The 27,070-nt window shown below is 38.3% G+C and overlaps 3 pseudogenes; all 3 read right to left on the reverse strand.

The window, feature by feature from the left end:
* Nucleotides 1-5,141: 5,141 nt before the first annotated feature.
* On the reverse strand, nucleotides 5,142-6,872 carry LOC137749010 (pentatricopeptide repeat-containing protein At2g15690, mitochondrial-like; annotated as a pseudogene).
* A 1,911-nt stretch (nucleotides 6,873-8,783) lies between these two features.
* LOC137747003 (serine acetyltransferase 5-like) lies at nucleotides 8,784-9,754 on the reverse strand (annotated as a pseudogene).
* Nucleotides 9,606-17,409, reverse strand: LOC137746781 (protein EFFECTOR OF TRANSCRIPTION 2-like; annotated as a pseudogene).
* Nucleotides 17,410-27,070: the final 9,661 nt, after the last annotated feature.

Consider the following 27,070-nt stretch of genomic DNA (forward strand, 5'->3'; position numbering starts at 1 on the left):
GAATATAGTCATTACCCATGATTGAAGCTAACATATTAACTCTATTAGGAGAAGGTTTTTCATTCTTAAATACCACATGATTTCTATCTTTCCAAATTTACCAGCAGATTAGGAGGGCCTCACTAAGGCTAGGAAGTTTTCCTTTACCTGAAACATCACGCTTATGCAACCAATCCAACAAACCAATAGGATTACTGTCATTAAACAAATGAGCTTGATCCTCACTATCTGTATTACAGAAAGGACAGTTAGGACAAATTGAACTAATATGTTTATGTAACCTTGCCCTAGTTTTGCAATCTATTCAAGATCATTTTTTTTTTTTCAAGGAAAACTAATGAAAAGAGCTTGAAAACTTTGAGTTTTAATGATAAGGATAAAATAAAGGGTAAAGTGAATAGTATCAGGATTGACTTTTTAGTGTAAAAATGTGGTTTTTCGTTAAAGTGAACAATACTGTGAGCTTTTCGTTAAAACTCCCTTTTTTTTTTTGAAGCAAGGATTCATTACCAAGGCACTAAGGCCAGCCAAGAGCAAAGAAAGCCAGACTAGGCTAATAGACATGCAAAGATCAACAGACAGCATGAAACACGGGATTACATAAAGACGCTGCCACAAATGGCGAGCACATCGTCCCCAGAAAACATCAGCGTACAGCTAAAAAGTTTGAGCTTACGCGGGATATCCAGCTTTCACATTTTTGTTAACAATTGTTGTCTAGAGTTATTACCTCTACTACTATTTTGAATCCAAGTAGCTGATTTAACACAGAAATTTTCCATTTGCATTAAGGTCCCACAAAAGGTTTCATCAACTTCATTCTGGGGCAAGGGGATACTACAAAGGGGGGCGCAACTATTATATATGAATATTTAACAAAATAAATCAATAAATTTAATCACACATGTTCTAAATTAATTGCCAATAACGATTGACAAAGCTTGGGTTAGTTTTCTTTTGAATCCCCTGAAGATACGATTTCTTGAGTAGGAAGCGAAACCACCTTCTTTAGTGCCCCCAACATTAATAAAGCAAGGCTTTGGAACTCGATTTTGTTTCATCATTTTGTCGTTTGAAACTCAAAATTAAAGTCACCATTTTATTCCCCTGGCATTCGAATTTGATCATACTCTGCTCACTGAAACTCAAAACTCGTTACTTTACTCCTTGAAACTCAAAATTTACTTTACATTGCCTTATTTATATTTTTTATAATAAGTTCATCCATTCAAAATTTATAATTGGTGGTATACCAATTTTCCCCTTGAAATAAATGAATGGTAAAAAAGAATAAAAAGAACCATCTTCTCTCTTCATCAATCACCTCCATTAAGAATATAAGAAACAACGAAATCAATAGAACCAATGATATGGTGGCTGGAGATGGAGAGAGAAAGGGGTTGAAGAGATTAAACCCATGAATTATTTTTTTTGCTATTTTTCTTACTCTTGCCTCTTTTTTTTTTTTTTTTCTCTTTTTTTTTCCACATATGTTATACAATGTTTGAAAGTTAATTTTTTTTTTTTCAATCTATGTGGCACCATTTGATTGGATTTGTGAGCTTTATGCTTGTGGCTTGTCAACCATGAATAGAGGCTAATTATGACACATAAGTAAACTTAACTGTTATTAATAGAAAACATAGAAACAAGTCAAATTGGAGTAAATATTGAGTTTCAGAGAGTATATTGACAACTTTTGAGTTTCAAAGGACAAAGTGAGATCGAAATTCAAAATCGAGTTTCAAAAAGCAAGGTAACGACTTTTGAATTTCAGTAGATAAAGTGAGATCAAAATCTTTATAAAATATGAAAAGATGATTCTCTAGATTGTTTTCATTTTCCAGATTTTAATGAAATTTCCTTGCGTTTCAAATATTCTCATTCGCTGGCACGTGTTACACACATCATTGTTGCTACTTTGTAGTAGAATGGTTAGAATAATCATGTTGTATTGGACTGAAATGGAAACCACATAATCCATTATTCAATCAGCATATACCATAAGACGGAAAGATATTCTCTCTGAATTTTTTCCATCAAGATCATCGGATCAAGTGATCCGTATTAACATATGAGATTATGAAGAATGGAAGAAAGGAACAATGGCAGAAAGATGAATTAACAAGGAAGATGAAAGAAAATGCTCTGTGTATTTCTCAGAAAAGTCGAATCTAACATACTGAGGAAAATGGCCTTACAACTACCTTTTGTAGTAACATCCATCTATTTCAAAAGACTCAAATACCCTCACTAACAACTTTATCCTAACTAACTCAATCTATTCAATCACTTAACCAATGATATTCTGCCACATCATCATATGGTTATTACTCCCCCCTCAAACGAAGCTGAGCCATTGAAGCTGAGTTTGTTGCAGTTAGAATCCCTAATCCAAGCCTTCGGCAATGCTTAAGGAAGATAGGACTATGTAGTCCCTTAGTAAAAACATCTGCCACTTGGTCATCAGTTGGAATATAATGCACTCTAAGATCACCTTTCTGAACATTTTCTCGTACAAAATGATAATCAGTATCGAGATGTTTTATTTTTGAATGAAAGACAGGATTCGAACTCAATGCTAGAGCTGATAAGTTGTCACAATATAAAGAAGGAGGAGCTGATATGTGCTGATGAATATCCTTGAAATCTAATCGAATCCAGAAGATATCAGCTGCACAGTGAGCCAAAGCTTTATATTCAGCTTCAGTAGAACTGCGAGACACATGATACTGCTTCTTTGATTGCCACGAGATAGGATTGTCTCCAAGATAGACAACAAAACCAGTAATTGATCTTCTGGTGGTAATATCTGCTACCCAATCAGAGTTTGAGAAAGCAGTGATATCAAAGTTCTTGTTCTTTGTATAGTGAAGACCATAGTCGACAGTACCTTGTATATATCTCAAAATTCTTTTATGTAACCTTGCCCTAATTTTGCAATCTATTCAAGATCATTTTTTTTTTTTTTTGAGGAAAACTAATGAAAAGGGCTTGAAAACTTTGAGTTTTAATGATAAGGATAAAATAAAGGGTAAAGTGAATAGTACCATTATTGACTTTTTAGTGTCAAAATGTGGTTTTTCGTTAAAGTGAACAGTAATGTGAGCTTTTCGTTAAAACTCCTTTTTTTTTTTTTTTGAAGCAAGGATTCATTACCAAGGCACTAAGGCCAACCAAGAGCAAAGAAAGCCAGACTAGGCTAATAGACATGCAAAGATCAACAGACAGCATGAAACACGAGATTACATAAAGATGCTGCCACAAATGGCGAGCACATCGTCCCCAGAAAACATCAGCGTACAACTAAAAAGTTTGAGCTTACGCGGGATATCCAGCTTTCACATTTTTGTTAACACTTGTTGTCTAGAGTTATTACCTCTACTACTATTTTGAATCCAAGTAGCTGATTTAACACAGAAATTTTCCATTTGCATTAAGGTCCCACAAAAGGTTTCATCAACTTCATTCTGGGGCAAGGGGATACTACAAAGGGTGGTGCAACTATTATATATGAATATTTAAGAAAATAAATCAATAAGTTTAATCACACATGTTCTAAATTAATTGCCAATAACGATTGACAAAGCTTGGGTTAGTTTTCTTTTGAATCCCCTGAAGATACGATTTCTTGAGTAGGAAGCGAAACCACCTTCTTTAGTGCCCCCAACATTAAAAAAGCAAGGCTTTGGAACTCGATTTTGTTTCGTCATTTTGTCTTTTGAAACTTAAAATTAAAGTCACCATTTTATTCCCGTGGCATTCGAATTTGATCATACTCTGCCCGCTGAAATTCAAAACTTGTTACTTTACTCCTTGAAACTCAAAATTCACTTTACATTGCCTTATATATATATTTTTATAATAAGTTCATCCATTCAAAATTTATAATTGGTGGTATACCAACTTTCCCCTTGAAATAAATGAATAGTAAAAAAAGAATAAAAAGAACCATCTTATGTCTTCACCGATCACCTCCATTAAGAATATAAGAAACAACGAAATCACTAGAACTAATGATATGGTGGCTGGAGATGGAGAGAGAAAGGGGATGGAGAGATTAAACCCACGACTTTTTTTTGCTATTTTTCTTACTCTTGCCTCTTCTTTTTTTTTTTTTTTTCTCTTTTTTTTCCAAATATGTTATACAATGTTTGAAAGTTAATTTTATTTTTTTTCAATCTATGTGGCACCATTTGATTGGATTAGTGAGCTTTATGCTTGTGCCTCGTTAACCATGAGTAGAGGCTAATTATGACACATAAGTAAACTTAACTGTTATTAATAGAAAACATAGAAACAAGTCAAACTGGACTAAATATTGAGTTTCAGAGAGTGTATTGACAACTTTTGAGTTTCAAGGGACAAAGTGAGATCGAATTCAAAATCGAGCTTCAAAAAGCAAAGTAATGACTTTTGAATTTCAGTAGATAAAGTGAGATCAAAATCTTTATAAACTATGAAAAGATGATTCTTTAGATTGTTTTCATTTTCCAGATTTTAATGAAATTCCCTTGCGTTTCAAATATTCTCATTCGTTGGCACGTGTTACACACATCATTGTTGCTACTTTGTAGTAGAATAGTTAGAATAATCATGTTGTATTGGACTGAAATGGAAACCACATAATCCATTATTCAATTAGCATATACCATAAGACGGAAAGATATTCTCTCTGAATTTTTTCCATCAAGATTATCGGATCAAGTGATCCGAACTTTTGAAAATTCATTCAACGGCCCACCTGTTTTGATCTCTTAAAAGCTATAATAATTTTTTGTCATTGGATGAAATTTCAAAGGTTCGAATCATTTGATTTGGTAGTCTTCGTAGAAGAGATCCGGAGAAGATCTCTTTCCCCACAAGACAACAGGACACGTGTAATTAGATGGGTTTATGAATAAATAAATACTAATCATGCATTAAGAACTGAATAAATAATAGTCCATTTGTAGGTTAAATCCCTTCCTTAGACATCGTCGAAGCTTCAGTTCCACCGATTAAGGTAGCAGAAATCTTCGATTAAACAACTTTGTAGAAGAGGTACCCAAACAGGGCAACGTATAATTAGGAGAGAAGATTCTCATTCAATGTACATATGGAGAAGGCAAAAGTTCAGTAAAGAGATTTGATCCCTGTAATCACTTCCTTCGTTTTAGTTTCAATAACATCCTGAATAAAACGTAGAGTTAATCGAGCAAACAAAACATCTCGTAAATTTGTTTTCTATTAAGTGTAAAAGAATTAAGTACAACGATAATCTACAACGAACAACACTCATAAATTTCGACAAAGTTTAATTTCCACCATAAATCTTCCTCTGAATTTTCTTGCTGCAGAAGCTTTATCACTAATTGCGCATAACTTTACCAATAATCCCCACAGGAGCACTCCCCATCCCTGAAATGATGGAACCGCTTGTTATCCCTAACGATCAGCTCCCTCCCAACAATCTTCGACATGATTTTTATGGCGTTATGACAATCACCGCAGATTCGGAGATTCTTTATAATCCTTAGAGTCTGCCTGGCTGGAGTACTGATCAGACCATAAGCAATTGCCAAACGCTCGCTATGATACTGCAAGGCCCGCTCTTTTGCCTCCTGATCAATGTCATGGAGCACGTATCTTGTATCAGGCACATAGCCTGCTTCCCTCATCTGTCCTTTCAAACCTTGCAATTTCTCATACTCCTCATTTGTACTCCGATACTCATTCACCTTATTTTTCTCCTCTAGCATGTTAATCTCCGAGAGCTTCTTCTGCAGAGGCAATGGGATTTTGTCAGCATTGGCCTTAGAAGGGTCGATACTTAGCAACAAATCCTCCGCACGATCTTCAAGCTCAATATCTCCGTGAATTTGCGCAAACTTCCTAAGAGCCTCCCAAACTTCCACATTAGGCTCAAATGGTATTTTCTCAATGAACTCCTCTACTTCGTTCAAATGACCAGACTTCCCAAGGACATCAATAAGTACTAAATAATGCTGAATTTCTGGCACAATCTCATATTCATTCGTCATCGATTCGAAGAGCGCATAGCCTTCGTCTACAGCTTCCGCACGAGCACACGCCGCCAACAGTACCAAAAAAGTCTCCTTATCAGGCTTCAATCCCGAATTCTTCATTTGTTCAAACAACAACAGCCCCTCATCACCCTGCCCATTCACTGCATACCCACTGATCATCGAATGCCACAAACCCATGCTCCGCTCGCGCATTCTATCAAACACCTTGCGTGCATCTCTCATACTCCCACACCTCCCATACATTTGTACCAATCTAGTGCTCAACTCAATATCCCCGCGAAACGGTGAATGGCTTATGAACTCATGAACCTTCCTGCCAACCTCAAGCGACTTCAATCCATCACACGATTCCATTAACACACAAAAAAACTCCGTAATCGGCAGAAACACCTCGACCCATAAACTCCAACGCCTCTCCGACCTTAGCCTCTTCGCACACACGCATCAAATCCATATTTTCGTGTTCGTACGTAATGGAGTGCTCACATTTGGGGTGTTCGATTCATTTCTGTTAACTTTTGGTTCATTTGGTTGCTGGGTCATGTTGTCCTTGCGTAAAGGATGGGTCTTGTCTTGGGAATTGGCGCGAGACGTTGTGGATTGGGGCGTAGAGGAGCCATTTCTGCGGCGGTGGACTCTGGGATTGTTGGCGCTGGGGACGACGGAGGTGCAGAGAGGTTTGGATGGGGAGGGGTTGAAGGAAGAAGAAGATTGGATTTTGAATACGGAAGAAAGAGTGGGATTGAAAAAGAGCTGGTCGTGCGGGTTCAGTTTGACCCGGGATTTGAACCGGGAAGAGATGATGGAGTTCCCGGTCGGCTGGAGAAAAGTTAGAGAAGCCATTGTTGTGGTTAAACTGGCACGACAAGCGAAGAGAAGAAAGATGCGGAAATGATGGGGGTAAATGAGTCATTTTGCCATTATGGGCGTTACCCACTCATTTGTTTATTTACTTCACGTTAGTATCTTACTCTACAAGGTTTTCACTTATCGAATAGAAAAACAAGGTTTTCAGCGGGACAAATCTTGAAGGATAATTGTGGAATGTGAGTGGTCGGGTGATTTATTGTTCAATTTTATTTTTAAAATCCACTTAAATCGTATTATTATTTTGTTCAACAAGGTCTCTAAGATAAGACAAATTTTGTTAGATAGTTTCGAGTTATGAATAGTAAATAAGCAACCGACCACTCAATTCTAATATCTCACAAAATTGGGTAAATTATATTTTACCACTTCAATTTTAGGGTCTATTATAACCTCATATAACATCTTCAAAACATTTCACTTTCATATCTCACATACTATTTTATTTCAATATAATACATCTGTTACATTTTCCATCCATTGGTCTGTTAAGAGCTGACGTGATTGCTAAATTTATGTCACGTGGCAAAAAAATAATTTTTTATTCATTTAAAATATAATAATACTTTTCCCTAAAAAAAAAAAAAAACTGATCTTCTTCTTCCCGTAGCCTTCCCCTTCCCTGCAACCCAAACACCCCATCTCATCCCACCCTACCCCAGAGATCTAACCTTAGACTGCTCGCTCCTCGAATCCCTCGAATTCGACCACGTCGGCGACCTCACGTGCCTCAACCCCTTCCCTCCTCCTCTCTCTTCGAACTCCTTCTCAAACCTCTGCCACGACAACTCTCCACTCCAGCTGCCTTCACACCTGGACCTATCCCACTCCCATCTAAAAACCCCAGAAAAAATCGCAACATTATTCCCAAACTACCCCGGACCAGAAAGTCCTAAGTCCCAGCAGTCGTCAAACTGCAAGACGATTGCCCAGATCTCATTGGCCAGGTTCGCGATGGCGAGGCGGGGTGTTGCAGGGGAGTTGGCTGTGGAGAGAGAAGGGAAGGAGGATTGTTGGGGGTTGCGGGGGACGTGGGGGTGGGGTGTTTGGGTTGCAAGGAAGGGGAAGGCTATAGGAAGAAGAAGATGGGTTTCTTTTTTTTATTATTATTTTTAAATAGGGAAAAGTATTATAATATTTTAAATAAATAAAAAATATTTTTTTACCACATGACACAAATTTGGCAGCTACATCAGTTCTTAATGGACTAATGGATGGAAAACGGATGTATTATATTGAAATAAAATAATACGTGAGGCATGAAAGTAAAATGTTTTGAAGATGTTGTATGAGGTTACAATAGACTCAAAACCTGATGTGGTAAAGTGTAATTTACCCTTCAAAATTTGTTCCTGAAGAATTTATACTTCTTTTAACTCACTTTTAGTTCATATACTTTATAGTTTTGTAATGTACTATCTAAACACTTATTTTTACTTTTTAGTTTAAAAAAAAATTACAAAACAAAGGATTATTGCATTGTTAAAACATTAGAGGCGGAAGAGGATCCTTTCGGAAGCCGGTTCCACTAGAGCCTCCGGATCCTCCTCCTTCCTCTTCTTTCTCTGCAGTTTTCGGTCCCTGGAGTGGGCGTCGTGCTCCTTTGGAGTGGGAGTCGGCATCGTGGTCTCCTCGGAGCTAGTTATTGGAAAACTTCAAAACCACATAGTTGGCGACGACTACTACAATGTTGCCAATAACTAGCTCCAGGGAGCCCAAAAAGCCGACTCCAGGGGCTGAAAATGTGCAGAAAAAGAAGAGGAAGGAGGAGGATCCGGAGGCTCTGGTAGAACCAGCTCCAGAGAGGATCCTCTCCCATTAGAGGTGGGGAAATAATTAACATAACTAGTTCAGCTGCAACTTAACGAGAAATAACTGTCATAACCAACAAGAAACTAACTTTTAAATTTCTATATAATATAGCCGGACCAGTCCGACATAAACGAGGTGTGATCTATAGACTGGCCAGGCACATCCTCGTGCTTCGACGACCGTTCCTTCCCGCCAACCAACCTCGTCGGATTTCCTACCGCCGTGGTCCTCGGAGGAACATCAATCAGCACAATTGACCCCGCCCCAATCTTTGCGCCCTCCCCAATCTTCACATTCCCCAAAATACTCGCGCTCGCACCGATCAAAACCTCGTTGCCGATCTTCGGGTGCCGGTCTCCGCCGGCCTTCCCGGTGCCACCCAGCGTCACGTGGTGGAATATTGACACGTTGTTCCTGATCACCACTGTCTCCCCCACCACCACCCTGTCGCGTAGTCGAACAGCAGCCCATTTCGGATCCTCGCCGCTGGGTGTATGTCCACCGCAAACACGTCCGCGATCCTCGAGTGCAGTGCAAGCGCCAGCTGCCTCTGGTTCTAGATCCACAGCTTGTGCGCCACTCGATGCGCCTATAAATCAAACAAATTCGTTAAAAATTTATTGCTTTTTCTCGCAATCCAAACAGGAAATTAACTACCTAACTCGGTGCGCGCCTGAAAAAGCAAATCAATTCGTGCAATTTTCTTACACTTTCTTGGAATCCAAACAAAAACTATCTGATTGGATGATGCGCGCCTAGAAAGGCTAATCAATGCGTTCAAATTTTCTTACATTTTCTTGGAACCAAACAGGAAATTAACAAAGATGAAAATGAGAAGTTATACCTTAGAATTTTCGGAATCACAGAACAGATTTTGAGTTCAATATAAATGACATATAATACAACAAGCTGTTTACAACAATATTATTGTTTTTTTTTTTTTTTGGCCAATACAACTTTAAATTAAAGGGCATGCACCAATAGATAAAGCTACAACATTATTTCCTAGGCATAAATAGCAAGCAACAACAAATTGAAGCCTGCATTCTCCACTTTACACAATTAATTTAAGGAAGATAAAAACAACCGCTGTAGTAAGGTTCTAAAAGACGCTAGGTGCTAATCGGAAACGGGTTAGGGCCTAGAGTCTAGGTGAACCAGGCGGATTGTGAAGTCCCACAAGTTTAGGGTTTCTAAATTCTTCTCCCTTTATGCTGATTACACCTTTTCCGCCCTTGAATAGGATGCCTTCCACAAGGCGATCCATCAGCCAAGATGAATCCGCAAGGCTCTACTGAATCATGGTTGCTGATAAAGCGGTACTGTGAGTCGACATTGCTGTTTGATATCCCAACTCTGGTTGACCCCTTAGCCCTCATCCCTTTGTGTTCAGCACACCTCTGTCTTCCGGGAACTGGTGTTGTTCTGCAAACAGAACCATCTCCTACATCCGCCCCACAAATTATACTAGTATTCTCCTCAGTAATGCTTCTATTCGAAACCAACCTAGGCTGTGCTCTGCCGAGCTTGAAGACCCGACAAGGGGAGTTGTGGATCTCCCTGTCATCATAAGCACCGAATTTGTCACCCGTTGAAATTGGTTTGCTTAACTCAATTCTGATGCCCACTTTCTTCTGACTGGAAGGAAGAAGCTCCTGGGCAATGTCAGTACGTTGCGTAGTGCTTGAAGATATATTCTTGAGTTTTCGATGGACATCATCAGGGCGCCTTGCTCCATTATTGGTTCTATTCCATGCATAATCTTATGTATCAAGCAGTTGATTTTCTGTTTTCAGTGCGTCGCTTTTGTTTTCCATCTGTTTGACAATCAACAAAGAATCAATAAGGACCATCATAATATCCAATTTCTTCATCTCGTAAGAATGACAGTGGTAACTTAGCAAATGCATGATATCTCAAGGTTTCAGACAAGCGCACTAGCAGCCTACTACGAACTGGTCTAACATCGATGTTACCCCTAGCTTGCATTTAACTATCTGGTCTTGCTAGTGAGGTATTTTATTGCAATAGGCCTCAGCGTTATTAGTAGTGGAACCACTCACTTACATACTGTATTTCACGTTGTCAAGTTTCCGACATAAGATTTTACACTCTCAACATCCTAGCATCAATGCCGATGTCTCCAAGAAAACCAAGTCATTTCGAACTTTAAGGAAATCAAGATTGAGATATACTCACAGGAGCCCATCTATACACAATGGGGTAGCCTCTTGACAGTATGTCCTCAAACAATCCGCGCCCCATTTCCTTTCGGACACAGTCAGTAGGATGATCAGTTGAACTGCCATTGCCCAAATGAGCACCTGAACGACCGTATTGCTGAAGTCGAGTCCTCGCATTATCAGCTTGTCCAAGGTACACCGGGACTACGCAGCTTGGGTCAAGCTTCCCACTCTCACGGCCTAGGCTGCTACAACCGGAAACCCCAAGTTCATAGACACCGGGACTCTCCTTTTTGGGGAGGTTATGAACTCTGTTGTGCTAGGATAGCACCAAACCACGCGGAACCAAATCAAGCTAACCCACAGAAATTTATCAAATGAAATGCAAGAACAAAATATAAAATGACACCAAGATTTTAACGAGGTTCCTCCACAGTCAGTGTAACTGGAGTACGTCCTCGGAGCAGTAGAAGGTCACCCAATAATCCACTATCAACCAAATGGGAGTTTACAAAGTGTTGGCAATCTCACAACCCAAAAGCCCAATACACACAATAACTCTCACACACCAAAGAAACAAATAGAGAAAGAAATATAATGAATAATTTCTTCTCTATACATATAGCTCAAAGCTATTACAACAACAACTACTTTGGTGGATGATTACTAACCAAAGAGAGGAGCTCTTTTCAAATGGGGGATGCGGCACCCCTTCTTCTGCTCTCTGCCTCTGCAAATCAGAAAAACTCTCTTTTCTGCTTGTTTTTGCCAAAACCGAATACCTCTCTCTCTTTACAACAACCGAAAACAATGAGCTCTTCTCCCTATATACCAAAATGAAAAGGCTCTCACGGGTGGTGAAGGGAACCAAAACATTTTCAAAAGCAAAGGTCTTTTCCCTCTTTTCCTCCCCAAAACAAGGAAAGATGTTTCCCCTTTTTATTTGTTAATTCTAAAGTATGGCCACTTGGCCACTTATTCAACTATCTCCACCTTGGCCAAGTTCCGAAAAACGCCATGATAAGCCAAACAACACAATTAACACACAACATCACTCCCAATCACTAGCAAGAGAACAACTCATGCCGAGCCAAATGCTCCAAAACTCCTACTGCTCAACGCCTTCTTTATATAGGCAAAATATAAGCCAAGTTCAAGCAATGAACAAACTTGGCTACACCAACAACCTTAGTCAACATATCAGCGGGGTTGTCTTTAGTTGGAATCTTCTGGAGAATGATTTCTCCTTCACCAACAACTTCACGAACAAAGTGATAACGCACATCTATGTGCTTGGTCCTCGCATGATGAACCTGATACTTAGCCAAATAAATGGCACTCTGACTATCACAATGCACCTCCACCTGCTTCTGATCAACCCCCAAATTTCTAATCAGCCCATGTATCCAAATGGCCTCCTTTATAGCTTCAGCAACTGCCATATATTCAGCCTCTGTAGTAGACAAAGCAACAGACGACTGCAAAATGGACCTCCAACAAACTGGCCCTTTAGCCATAGTAAACCCATAGCCTGTAGTAGACTTCCTTCCATCCAGATCACCTGCATAATCTGAATCAACATAACCAACTGCAAAATGACCAATACCAGAGTCATCTCTCTCAAAGCATAAACCAACGTCTCGAGTACCATGGAGATATCTCAATATCCACTTAGTTGCTTGCCAATGCTCTTTACCTGGATTATGCATATATCGACTCACCATGCCAACTGCATGAGCAATATCCGGTCTAGAGCATACCATTGCATACATCAAACTACCAACCAAATTTGCATATGGTATATCTTTCATTTGCAACTTCTCTTTATCAGTTTTAGGACACTGTAGAGAACTTAATTTAAAATGAGGAGCCAAAGGGGTACTAACCGGTTTGGTTGAATCATGAACTCCAAACTTCTTAATCAACTTCTCAAGGTAGTGTCTTTGATTCAAGCATACCAAACCTTTCTCTCTGTCTCTAGTGATCTCCATGCCAAGGATCTTCTTTGCTTCACCAAGATCCTTCATCTCGAACTCATTTTTCATTTGCTTCTTCAATTTCTCAATCTCTTCGACATTCTTTGAGGCAATCAACATATCATCAACATATATCAACAAATAAATGAAAGACCCATCTTGCAACTTCTTAAAGTACACACAATGATCATATTGACTTCTAGAATAATTTTGGCCTCTCATAAATTTATCAAACCTCAAATACCATTGTCTTGGAGATTGCTTCAAGCCATAAAGTGATTTCTTCAACTTGCAAAACAAATTTTCTTTCCTTTTCACTTTATACCCATCCGGTTGACACATATAAATCTCTTCATTCAAATCACCATGTAGGAAAGCCGTCTTCACATCAAGTTGCACAAGTTCAAGATCATATTGTGCAACAAGAGCTAACATAATGCGAATTGAGGAGTGCTTCACAACTGGAGAAAAGATTTCATTGTAGTCAATGCCCTCCTTTTGTGCATACCCTTTAGCAACTAATCTTGCTTTGAATCTAACATTGCTTTTCTCAGCAACATCTTCCTTCTTGGCATACACCCATTTGCAACCAATAGCTTTCTTACCCTTAGGCAATTTAGCTAACTCCCAAGTCTTGTTTTTCATGAGAGAATTCATCTCGTTGCTCATGGCATTGCCCCACTTCTCCTTTTCTTCACTCTCAATGGCTTCCTCAAAATTGGATGGAATCTCATCAGTGATAATAGGAAGAGCAAAAGCAACATAGTCATTATACCGAGCTGGCTTGGTAATTTGTCTTTTTCCTCTGTTCTTGGCAATAGACTCTTGAGGTGAAACTTGCTCTTCAACTTGAATAGAATCTTCAAGTTCAACTTCTTCAACATCCTCATGGTCTCCCACTTCTTCACTTGTAGTGGCTTCGACATCAGCGGAAATAGGATTTGAAGTACTAGAGGCAACTTTCTCAAGCTCCACCTGTTGGACATCTTTCACATTTTTTTCAGAGTCTCTAAACATATTTTCTTCATCAAATGTCACATCTCTGCTGACTACCAGTTTCTTCATCTCTGGGCACCACAACCTGTAACCTTTGACACCACTACTAAAACAAGAAAGATAGCCTTTTTGGCTCTAGGATCAAGTTTATTTTCAGTTACATGAAAATAAGCAGGTGAACCAAAAATACGAATATAATCATAATCAGTAGAAGGTTTTCCAGTCCATACCTCCATTGGCGTCTTACCCTGAACAGCATCTGAGGGTAATCGGTTGATGATGTGACATGCATAAGTAACTGCCTCTACCCAAAACGACTTGCTCAAACCCGACTGAGACAACATGCATCTAACCTTCTCAAGCAAGGTTCGATTCAATCTTTCTGCAACTTCATTTTGTTGTGGAGTTCCTCGGACACTAAAATGTCTCACAATCCCTTCTTCTTTGCAAACTTTAAAGAAAGGGTCGGATGTGTATTCACCACCATTATCCGATCTCAAAATCTTAATCTTTCTCCCAGTCTGGTTCTCAACCATTTTCTTCCAACCCAAGAAAATGCTCAACACCTCACTCTTGTGCTTCATAGTGTAGACCCAAGACCTTCTTGAATAATCATCAACAAAGGTCACGAACCAATGTTTACCACTCAAAGAGGGAGTCTTTGTAGGACCCTAAACATCCGAATGCACATAATCAAGAATGCCCTTCGTCTGATGTACAGCAGTACCAAACTTCACTCTAGTTTGCTTCCCCAAGACACAATGCTCACAGAAATCAAGCTTACAAGTCGTGGCACCTTTTAGAAGACCTTGTTTCACAAGCCCTTGTAGAGCTTTCTCACCGGCATGGCCTAATCTCATATGCCACAATCTAGTAGTATCAGAATCGGATGTGCCCATATTTTCTGAGACTACAGATGCTTCACCTGTCACAGTGCTTCCTTGCAATAAATACAAATGGCCACATCGAGGAGCTTTCATCACAACAAGTGCACCATAAGTCACCTTCAATGTCTGCCCATCTGAATGAAAGCTGAAGCCCTTAGCTTCCAAAGTTCCCAAAGAAATAAAATTTTTCTTCAAATTCGGTACATACCGAACACCTGTCAACTCTTTAACCATGCCATCATGCAACTTCAAACGAACTGTACCAATCCCTTTTGTTGTGCAAGGATTGTCATCTCCCATGAACACAACACCGCCATCAAACTCTTTCAAGCTTGAAAACCAATCCTTGTGAGGAGTCATATAATGAGTACAACCCGTATCCAACACCCACTTAGTAGCACAATCAAATGATGAGGAAGTGGTTAAAGCAAAATCAGAAAAATCTGTTTCAACTTCAGCAACATTAGCTTCAGAACTTTCTTTACCTTTGGTCTTCGATTTAGGACAATCTTTCTTCCAATGGCCCTTATTACGACAAAAGGCACATTCATCCCTTTCCAAAGGTTTTCTACCTTTAGAGTTTCCTCTAGGTCAAGACTGTGATTTTTTCCTACTAGAAGATGATTTTCTCTCCGATGATCTACCTCTAACAAATAAAGCTTCCGAGGTACTATCATTATTTTTATCTCTATGCCTCATTTCATAATTCATCAAGGCATTTGACACATCTTCAAATTTCACAGTTTCTTTACCATGCATAATAGTGGTAACAAAATGCTCATAAGAGTCTGGCAAGGAATTCAACAATATTAAGGCCTTATCTTCATCCTTAATATCCTCATCTAAATTTAACAAGTCGGCAATCAACTTATTAAAAGCATCAAGGTGTCTAATCATTTTTGTACCTTCTTTGTATTGGAAGCGGTAGAGCTTTTTCTTCAAGTGTAGCCGGTTCTCTGCACTCTTCGTCATATACTTGTCTTCCAATTTTTGCCACAACACACTTGCCAATGTCTCCCGCATCACAAAATACTTCTGAGTTTTTGCAAGGCACAACCGAATTGAAGAGCAAGCCCACAAATTTAATTTCTCCCATTCCAGCTTTGACATAGCTTCCGGCTTCTCTCCCAAAGCGGCAAGTAGATCTTGTTGAGCCAACACATCTTTGACCTCACATTGCCACATCCCAAAGTTGTTTGTGCCATCAAACTTTTCAACTTCGAACTTTGCATTTTGCACCGTAGTTCTTGCAAATCCGGAGCTGCTTCCAAAAGGATTCTCATCTTGCCCGTCTGACATTTTTTGGCAATTAGACAGTACTCAAGAGCAACCAGTGCTCTGATACCAATTGTTGTGCTAGGATAACACCAAACCACGCGGAACCAAATCAAGCTAACCCACAGAAATTTATCAAATGAAATGCAAGAACAAAATATAAAATGACACCAAGATTTTAACGAGGTTCCTACACAGTTAGTGTAACTGGAGTACGTCCTCGGAGCAGTAGGAGCTCACCCAATAATCCACTATCAACCAAATGGAAGTTTACAAAGTGTTGGCAATCTCACAACCCAAAAGCCCAATACACCCAATAACTCTCACACACCAAAGAAACAAATAGAGAAAGAAATATAATGAATAATTTCTTCTCTATACATATAGCTCAAAGCTATTACAACAACAACTACTTTGGTGGATGATTACTAACCAAAGAGAGGAGCTCTTTTCAAATGGGGGATGTGGCACCCCTTCTTCTGCTTTCTGCCTCTGCAAATCAGAAAAACTCTCTTTTCTGCTTGTTTTTGCCAAAACCGAATACCTCTCTCTCTTTACAACAACCGAAAACAATGAGCTCTTCTCCCTATATACCAAAATGAAAAGGCTCTCACGGGTGGTTAAGGGAACCAAAACATTTTCAAAAGCAAAGGTCTTTTCCCTCTTTTCCTCCCCAAAACAAGGAAAGACGTTTCCCCTTTTTATTTGTTAATTCTAAAGTATGGCCACTTGGCCACTTATTCAACAAACTCTGTATCTTTCAGCTCCTTCTTTGCCCAGCGAATGGTCTTCCCAATCAGAAGGGCCAACTAGTATCTAAATTCACAATAACGAATACAGAACAAAAAAAAAAAAAGACAGATTTTAATTACCAAATAAAATTGGATTCTGGAATCTGGGTAATCAGAGAAACATAATTTAAGGTAAAGATTTGGAATTAAATTCAAATTATCCTAAAATTCCAGATTAAAGTCAACAAACCCAGACTGTAAATACCATGTAAAATTAGATTATGGAATCTGGGTAATCAGAGAAACAAGATTTAAGGCAAGGATTTGGAGTTAATTTGAAAATTTCCAACCGAACAGTGACTGAAATCAGTAGAGAAATCTCCAAATATTTCAAATTTATCCTCAAATTCTAGGATTAAATTAAAAAAAAAATAAAAACTTTAATTCCATAAGAAACGCAGAGACATTTTACCTTCCAATTGGAGAAGCGAGAGTCGTTTTTGGGGCGCTCGCAATCTTCCCTCTTCAACCTTGACACGGCAACGGTCGAATTGCCGGCTTCCATTTGAGGCTCTGTCTCCCCTTTTCAAAAAGGAGACCACCGTTAATCGCGCCCTTTAGAGCTACTCCTCCCGTGGAGTCCTTACCACCTACTACAACTTATTATGTCTTTAAATTTAGGTTAAATTACACTTTCTCATCTTAAATTTTAGGTGGATTTTAATTTTTTAACATTTTTAAAACATTTCAATTTTATACCTCAAGTACTATTTTATTTCAATATAATACATCTGTTATATTTTCCATCCATTGATCTGTTAAGAGTTGACGTGACTATTATATTTGTGTCCCGTGGCAAAAAAAAAAAAAAAAAAAAAAACCTGAATCTTCTCAAAAAAAAAAAAAAAAAAACTAAAAAACGCAAAACCCACCCCCACCTCCCCCGCAACCCCTCACCACCCCTCTTCTCCCTCCCGAGCCTCCTAACCACCTCCATCTCCTCCACTCTCTTCACCTCCCCTCCCATCCAAAAACCCACCCCATCCTACCCCACCCCCACTTCCCCCGCAACCCCCCACCCTACCTCCACCTTCCCCAACTGTCTGCAGTCACACGTTTACACCAACATAGACACATAACACACCATCGAGAGAGAGGAGAGAGAAGATAGAGAGAGCATGAGAAAGTGTTGTCATCTGATGGATCTGTTTAGGTCAGAGCCTATGCAGCTTGTCCAGATCATCATCCCCATCGAGTCTGCTCACCTCATCGTCTCTTATCTCGACGACCTCGGCCTCCTCCAGTTCAAGGGACATACGCCTTTTACTCTCTCTCTCTCTCTCTGATTCCCATTTTTCTGTTTCAATTATGGTTTCTTCTTCTTTTTTGATTGGTTTTTTTACTGCAGAGAAATAGTAAAACCCTAACTTCAATTATGGAGTTAGGTTTGCTAAGGGTGGGTGGGGTTGCAGATGAGAGAAGGGAGAATGGGGGTGGGGGTGAAAAGGATAAAGGGCTCGGGGAAGGTGGGGGTGGGGTGGGATAGGGTGGGTTTTTGGATGGGAGGGGAGGTGAAGAGAGTGGAGGAGAGGAAGGTGGTTGGGAGGCTTGAGAGGGAGAAGAGGGGTTGCGGGGGAAGTGGGGGTGGGTTATGCGTTTTCAATTTTTTTTTATTTTTTATTTTAAGAAGATTCAGGTTAAAAAAATAATAATAATTTTCCACGTGGCAACAAATGTGGCAGCCACATCAGCTCTTAACAAATCAATGGATGGAAAATGTAACGGATGTATTATTTTGAAATAAAATTGTGACATCCCACATCGCCCAGGGGAAGTGATCCTTATATGTATATTCCCATCCCTACTTAGCACGAGGCCTTTTGGGAGCTCACTGGCTTCGGGTTCCATTGGAACTCCGAAGTTAAGCGAGTAGCGCGTGAGAGCAATCCCATAATGGGTGACCCACTGGGAAGTTGCTCGTGAGTTCCTAAAAACAAAACCGTGAGGGAATGGTAAGCCCAAAGCGGACAATATCGTGCTACAATGGTGGAGCGGGCCTGGGAAGTGATCCGTCCCGGGCGGGAATGTGACAAAAATAGTACTTGAGGTATGAAATTGAAATGTTTTAAGAAATTGAAATCGACCCCAAACTTAAGGTGGTAAAGTGTAATTTACCCTTAAATTTAAGGACTTTCTAGTTTTTAGTGGGTCTGAGCTCCAATCCTATAGTATAGAAATTGGCCGGAGTACAAATCTTCCTTACATTTGAGAACTATATATAAGGACAACTTTGAGTTGGAATGGAGACCCACCCACGTTAAAGGTTGCATGCTTCTTCTAAATATTGGGTTTGAGTGATGTTGTAGCTCATCCATTTGCTCCAACAATGTGGGTGAATGCTAGTAGCCAGACAGTTGCTGACGCAGTTGTAGGTTGGGTTCTACATAATTTTTTTCTTTCTATTATAAATAAACGATTCATATTTAATTAAAATTTTTTTATTATATAATCTTCAAATTTAGTGTTTATACTACAAGAATTTTTTTATTAAAGATAATATTCTTTTAAGGACTCAAAATTCTCTTTAGCATCTAAATATGTCTTCAAAGGTGTACCGTGTATCAGCGTTGAGATTATTGCCTCACAAAAAGACCAATTTGCCCATATAAAATGACAAAAAAAAAAAAAGTGCCCGCTGAAACTGGGCTGTTGGTGTGGCCAATGGCCCATACTCCTTATAGGAAAATACTAAAAAACCCTTAATTCAAAAATTATTTAGAGAGTAAAGAATCTAGTAAACCATGGGTAAATTAGTCAAACTAAAAAAAAAATCAATCCTTCAATTTTACCACTATGTTGTGAAATATTTTTTAGTGTGTCGGAAACATGACTTGCTGAAAATTTTCTTTTATTTCGTAGACTAAGTCAATGAGAAGCGTTTGTAAAAAAGTTACCTTAGAATAAAGATAATAATTTTGAACCTCGTATCTGCATTCTAATTCGAATACTCCATAAATTTTGTATACACTTAAAAGAAAGAGTATAAGAGATTGAAGGATTAGTGTGAAAATCATAAGGTCAAACACTTTGACATGGTAAAATACCTTGCTTGAAGCCCCAAATTCAACTTAAACTAGTGGTTAGCAAAGAAATAGGAATATGATTCTGATCAATGAGAGCATATTTATAAATTAATCATGCATGTTGGAGATAAGATCTGACAGCAAAAGCTTTTGCATATCATCATGCACTAGGTTTGTTGCCCTAAGTAATTTTGAAATTCAGTGCACCGTCTTCATTCACTAATAATGAAACTGAAGTTTTGGCCTAGGTTAATAGGTTGTCAAGAAAGATAATTCACGAGCGTATTTGAGTTTAATTAAGTTTGTTAAAGCTGTATGCATGCGTGCTTCACTCATCGTATTCAAGTTTGAATTTTTTTTTCTTCTGTAATTTAGATAAATTTAGTGTAATTATCGTATATTGTTTGTTGTAATCTCATAACATATGTATATCTCAAGATCAAAGTTGCAATCATGCATGCATGAATGTTGGTTTCTTCCTCGATATCGTTTTCTTCAGTATGTCTTTCGTCATGGCCAACTTTATCAAGCAAAAGTTAACGCACCAAAACTGTGCATATTGAAAACTCCTTTAGACTAAGGGAAAGGCATGTCGATTGAGACTTTAATTAAATTTAAGATTCCAAGTCTATAAAGTTCATCATTTGCCAATTGTTTACCTGCCCATGATGCCCTACATTTTCTTTCCTGGAGAAAGAGAACAATATTTCCAACAAGACACCAACCCTTCCTTGCAGGGATGAGGACCATTACACCCAAACAAACCAAACCCCCACCCCAACACCACCCCCCCCCCCCCCCCCCCCCCAAAAAAAAACCTCCTCCACTATTTTTATTACCAACATTTATTAATTGAATAAATTTAAAATCGATAATGGTAGGAAAACTATCTATTTAAATAATAGGATAAATCTCAATTTACTACCCTCAAGCTTCGTGATTTTCAACATTCAGTACATGAAATTTATTTCATCCCAGAATCATACCTAAAATGTTAATTTTGAAATAGTCTCACACGTCCATTAGTTTGATTGTTAAGTCTTCTGTTAACTGATGACGTGACGTCCATATGGACAATGATTGGATGTCACATGTCATTAAGGAGCCCACGTGGAAATTAAAAATTCAAACTGGCCCCACTTGGACATTAAAAAAAAAATTTAAAACTTAAAAAATAAAAAAATTTAAAAAAAATTAAAAAAATTAAAAAAAAAAAAGAAAAAAAAATAAAATTAAAATAAATAATAATAAAGGGTTTAGGAAATCCCCATTTCGAACCTCCGTCTTCACCATTGCAAATCCCCAACAACCTCCTGCTCCAAACCCTCATCTTCCTCATCCCAAAACCTAACCCCATCCTCCACACCCCAAAACCCAACCTCAGCCAAGAGACGCCGCCGCATAAGTTATTCACGGAGCCCAATCCTCCAACACGCCAAGCCCAAGGCTGCATATCTCTACCATCCTCCTTCGGATCCGGTCAAGGCCTCCAACCTGACGTGGATCTTCCCGAATCCGACCCAGAATTCGTACCATTGGGCGCTCCCGAATCGGACCCTTACCCACATCCAGCCTAAAGACCCTGACGTCCTGCAAATCCATTTGTTCTTGGCGAATATTTGATTATGAACTTCCTTTAAATTCACAAAAAAGGAAGAAATAAAAAATTAAAAATCATAGAGGTAGAGAGAGACAGATCGAGGAGGAAAGAGAGAGAGTACCTGCAAGATTTGGGTGTCTTCGTGTAGAGAAGAAGAATTGAAAGCGAGAATTAATTAAAGTGGGAACTAGAGGTAGAGGAGGGGGACGGTGGCCATCAAAGTGGGAGTTGGAGAATTAATTGAATTTAGGGTTGGGTGGGTGGAGAGGAGAGAAGGGAGGGAGGGAAGGAGGGAGTGTTGGGACTCGGGGGAAGAGTAGGAGACAGCCCAGAAAAAAAAAATTTTAATTTTAATTTTTTTTTAAGTTTTAAAGTTTTATTATTATTTTGATGTTCAAGTGGGGTCAGCTTGAATTTTAATTTCCATGTAGACCCTTAATGACACGTGGCGCCCAATCATTATCCACATGGATGCCACATCATCAGTTAACGGAAAACTTAACAGTCAGACTAATGAATGTACGAGACTGTCCCAAAATTAACATTTTAGGTATGACTCTGTGATGAAAAAAACTTCATGTACCAAATATTGAAAACCCTGAAACTTAAGGGTAGTAAATTGAGATTTACCCTAAATAATATTTTGTAAACCATATGACGTGGTTGTTTGATGATTGAGTTATTACGTAATCGTTATTAACTTATTTTCTATTAGTGACACATTACATGGATTGCAGATGTGGTCTAAAATATTAGTCTACCTTAGGATAATTAACATCAAATCACTGTAAGAACTTATGCTTCTTCCATGTATGCTCTTCTTTGTGCTAATGCAATTATTAATGTATATTATCATTTAATAATGTTTACTGCGTATTGTGTTCTTGGTTCATCTGGTTGGATATGTGAATTTGTTTAAGCAGAATCCCAGTTGGTTGTTCTGCGTAATTTTCACAGTATGGCAACGGTTGTTTGGGGCAGCTGCCATGCCGCATCAACCTTCCCCAAATCCAAAGATACATGCATTGATCCATTGCGGAAATTCTCTCTTGCAATCAATGCATATTATTTGTATGTTTAAAAAGTGAATCACTTTGTTAAATAAAAAATAAAAAAAAACAAAAAAAAAAAAGTGAATCGGTTATCTAATAAAAATTTGTCATATGGCATGCTTGGTTATATGGTGCCTGATTATATGAGAGTATCTCTTTCTCAAAATAGTGACATATCACACTTGTTCATTCTAAAGAATTTTTTATATGCTAAACAATTGACGTCCTTAGTTATTACATTACTAGATTATGGGTAATGCAGAGACCAAACTTTTTTAAACCAATGATACGGTTGTAAATGATTAGATAATTAATTAAGTATCGATCAATGTGCTTGTTTGTTATTGGTGATACGTCATTTGATACGTATTGGTGATACGTCATTTTTTTATCGTGCTTATTTATTATTGGTGATACGTTATTTGATTTGCAAATTTAGTTTAAAATTTTAATCTTCTTAAATTATTGGTGATATATCACCAATGGAAAACCTCGATGCCATTCGTGACCACACGATCTAATCACTAGACGGCCAAGATTGAAGTTTCAAAAGATTCATACTTGAACACGATCAAGATCATTGGCAACTAGTTGTGATGGGTATATATTTGATAGACCTAAACCCAAGTCAAGCTCCTTCAGTCAACAAAAGCAAAAGTCATTTGCGTCCTTTAAAATGAGATCAAATTAATGGACCAGAATGCTCTCCGGATCCCTCTCTGCGGACCTGACCGGGTCATTTAATCTAAATCGTCCATTCCAGATCGTGAGGCAACAACTTCTTGTTTTTCATTCTTGCTTTGCGTGAAACGACGTCCACACGTGAAAATCTTCATTCTCTGCTTTATTTCACGCGGTGATTCATTTATTGACTTGAAATTGTTTTTGATTAGTATATTGGTGTTCCATGGATTTTTGTCAGGACTCAGTACTCGTGACTATTCAACCCTATCTCATCCTATCACTTCATCTTCAGCATGATTTCGATTACAAATCCCTCTTAATTTTCAGCAACTCTATTTTTACTTCGAACATCTTTCTTAATTTTCAATAAATAAAGTGAATTAAAAAAAATCAATGATAAAAAAATTAACAAAAGTATATAAAGGTGAAAATAAGGGTACGAATAACACTATTATTTTGCTTAAAATGTGGTCTTTTTTACAATCAAACCAAAAAGTTATATTATACATCGAATTGGCTTGTGATTTTAGAGCAACTCCACCCCTAAAGACTTTGCGCCAGCACCCAGCCCATTTATCCACTTAATTGAACAGTAATAGACCCAATGAACAGTAATAGGCCAAAACATCTCCACCCAAAAAAAAATGTGCTGGCACCCAGTCTAAAAATGCACTGGCACAAACGATCTCCACCCCTACAAAATGAGCTGGCACCCAGTCCATTTAAAATATTAAATAATTTTTTTATAAAATAATAAATAAAAAAAATAGTTTTAATTTCGGATAGGATTTTTAACCAATTTCGTCACGCCACGTGTCATTATCCGAACGTACTATTTTTTGAATAGATTTCTGCCAAGATTTTCAACCAATCCCGACAACCCACGTGTCACTTCCTATTTACAATAAGTTAGGCAAGATTTCGATAAGATTTTTAACCAATCTCGTCACGCCACGTGTCATTATCCGAACGTACTATTTTTTGAATAGATTTCCGCTAAGATTTTCAACCAATCCCGACAACCCACGTGTCACTTCCTGTTTACAATAATTTAGGCAAGATTTCGATAAGATTTTTAACCAATCTCGTCACGCCACGTGTCATTATCCGAACGTACTATTTTTTGAATAGATTTCCGCTAAGATTTTCAACCAATCCCGACACGCCACGTGTCACTTCCTATTTACAATAATTTAGCCAAGATTTTGATAAGATTTTCAACCAATCACGTAGTGCCACGTGGCATTGTCCAGAACCTCTTTTTTTTTTTTTTTTTGTCCATATAAACCCTACATCCCTACATCCATCCTCACACTAAACTCAATCCTTTTTTTTAGCTCAGAATTCTTCTTTATCGTTTTCAAATCTTGAGTTCTTACAATGTCTTCTTCAAGAAGAGCGTATAAACAGTTGCAAGAGCAGCAGAAAAGGTTGTTGGCACAACAGGAATAATTGGTCAATCTTGACCAAGGTGGAGGTGGAGATGAGGCATTCGCAATGGAGGAGGATGAGGATGATCACCATAGAAGGCGGAGGGCCTCACATTCTCGTCGTATCATGGAAGCTATGGGTCAGATAGCCAAACCCAGACGTGCGGCAAACATCGATAGAAAAAGGGAAAGACGAGGTAAAGATCTCTTGGAAGATTATTTTATTCCCAACAGCGTTTTCCCTTATCATGTTTTTAGACGTCGTTTTAGAATGCAACGAAGTTTGTTCGATAAAATCATGAGTGATGTTTGCAACCATGATCCATATTTTGTGCAAAAAGAGGATGCTTTTCATGTTCTAGGTCTTCTTCCTGAGCAAAAAATTACGGCTGCCTTGCTAATGCTTGCATATGGAGCATCTACAGATCAAGTGGATGAGATCGCAAGGATGGGAAAAACAGCAGTTCTGGAGTCCCTAATGCGGTTTTGCTCTGCAATTGAAGCCCTCTACACCAATGAGTACCTTCGGCAACCCACGCCAAGGGACATGCGAAGGCTTCTGAAGAAGGGTGAGATGCAAGTGCTTGTAGTGTCTATAAAAATATGGGATAAGATAGTATTAAAAAATACGGGTGTAACACAAATAAATAAATTAAAATATTGATGGACGTGGAATGCATATAAATTACATAAGAAATTACATAGAAATTACATAAAAGAAATTAAATAAATTAAAATATTGATGTGGGTGTAACACAAATAAATAAATTAAAATATTGATGGGCGTGGAATGCATATTACATAAAAATTACATAAGAAATTAAATAAATTAAAATATTGATGTGGGTGGAATGCATATAAATAAATAAAAATATTGTTACCTCATCCGCTAAACTTGTCCCACTACGCAGATTACCAGAAGCATGAGAGAGGGCGTTTTTCCAACAAGTAAAGGATGCGTTGAGTTTTTTCCAACGACCTTGAAGACCTTGACTAGATCTGGCATCTTTTCCATGTACATCGCAAAACGATTTCGTAATTTTACTCCACATTTCTCGTTTATCCATCTCATTACCCATAATCGGGTCATGAGTAGTGCGAACCCAACATTCACACAACGTAACATCTTCACTGAGTTTCCACGAAGTCATTTTTTTTCTCTCAAAGTGTACAAAATATTCAAATGTAGAAAGTGTAGAAAGTGTAGAAAATATTGAAATGTGGTGTAAGGTGGAAGATGAGGGTTAGGTATTTATAGAAAAAAAAAATTAATTTTTAAAATTTTTTTTTGTATTTTTTAAAAAAATTTTGACAATTTTTAATTAATTTTAATGTTGTAATTAATCTGGATCGTTGGATTTGAAAAATAATCAAATCCAACAGCCAACACGCTGCCACGTGGCCAACGGTCAAATTTCTGACAGTTGGGCCTTTTTTTTTTTTTTAATTTTTGGTGAAAAAAACGTGGACCGTTGATCTGTGATCGGACGGTCCAATTTAAAAGTCAAATTTAATTTTTTTTTACCGTTGAAAATCCAACGGCCTACAATAACTAGCCGTTGGAAATCCAACGACTCTGAGGAGGGCCACGTAGCCCTCAGCCGGTCGAACGCAACTTGCCCTGCACGCGGGCCCCACCGCCTGCAATTGCTGTCGGCTACTCGCGCACAGTCGCGCGTGTTGTGCACGCGCCAGCCTTTTGGACCGGCTTCTGGGTCTGTCCGAAATGGGCTGGGCTGCTGCCTAGCTTGGGTTGGGTGCCAGCCTGTTTTGCAGGCTGGAGGTGATGGACTGGGTGCCAGGCTATTTTTTTCACTTGGTGCCAGTCCAAATGGCTTGGGCTGGAACTGCTCTTACATTCATCTTTCTGCATTTTTTATTGACTAAAGTAAACCTAAACGTGGCAAGAAAATGTGGTAGCTTTTGCAATCGAGCTAGGAAGTCATCTCCTACACTAAACATATCTAATAAAGAGGGTTCAAATTGATTTTGGTTTTAGAAGTTTCCAAATACGTCACCAAACCAAGCTAATTATAGTTTGATTTAGTTCAATCTAACATTACACCTTTTTCATTGTAAAAGTCAAACCAAACTTCTCAGATTGATTTTTATATGACGACTTGCATTTGGAGATTAAATGTTTTAAACAAATTTTTTTTGAACAAATAATATAATTATAAATAATTAAATTATTAATTAATGTGCTTCGGTCATTTCATCAACACTAAAATCTCCATAGCATGTGTTTTAACGTGCTCGCATCCCTTAGACCATCTCCAATGGTTGGGCTAAAAACTAAATTTTTTAGCCCGGAAAATTTAGCTTTTAGCCCAGAAACAACTTTTCTGCTCAAACCGTTCTAGCCTAAAATTTTAGCCCATGATTATTAAAGAATGAACTTAGACTTTTTTTTTGTTAAATTAAATTTTTTTTTAAATATGTAGACTATCGTAAATTAACTTCTC

Source organism: Pyrus communis, chromosome 10, assembly GCF_963583255.1.
Source record: "Pyrus communis chromosome 10, drPyrComm1.1, whole genome shotgun sequence".
In the NCBI taxonomy this organism is placed as follows: Eukaryota; Viridiplantae; Streptophyta; class Magnoliopsida; order Rosales; family Rosaceae; genus Pyrus; species Pyrus communis.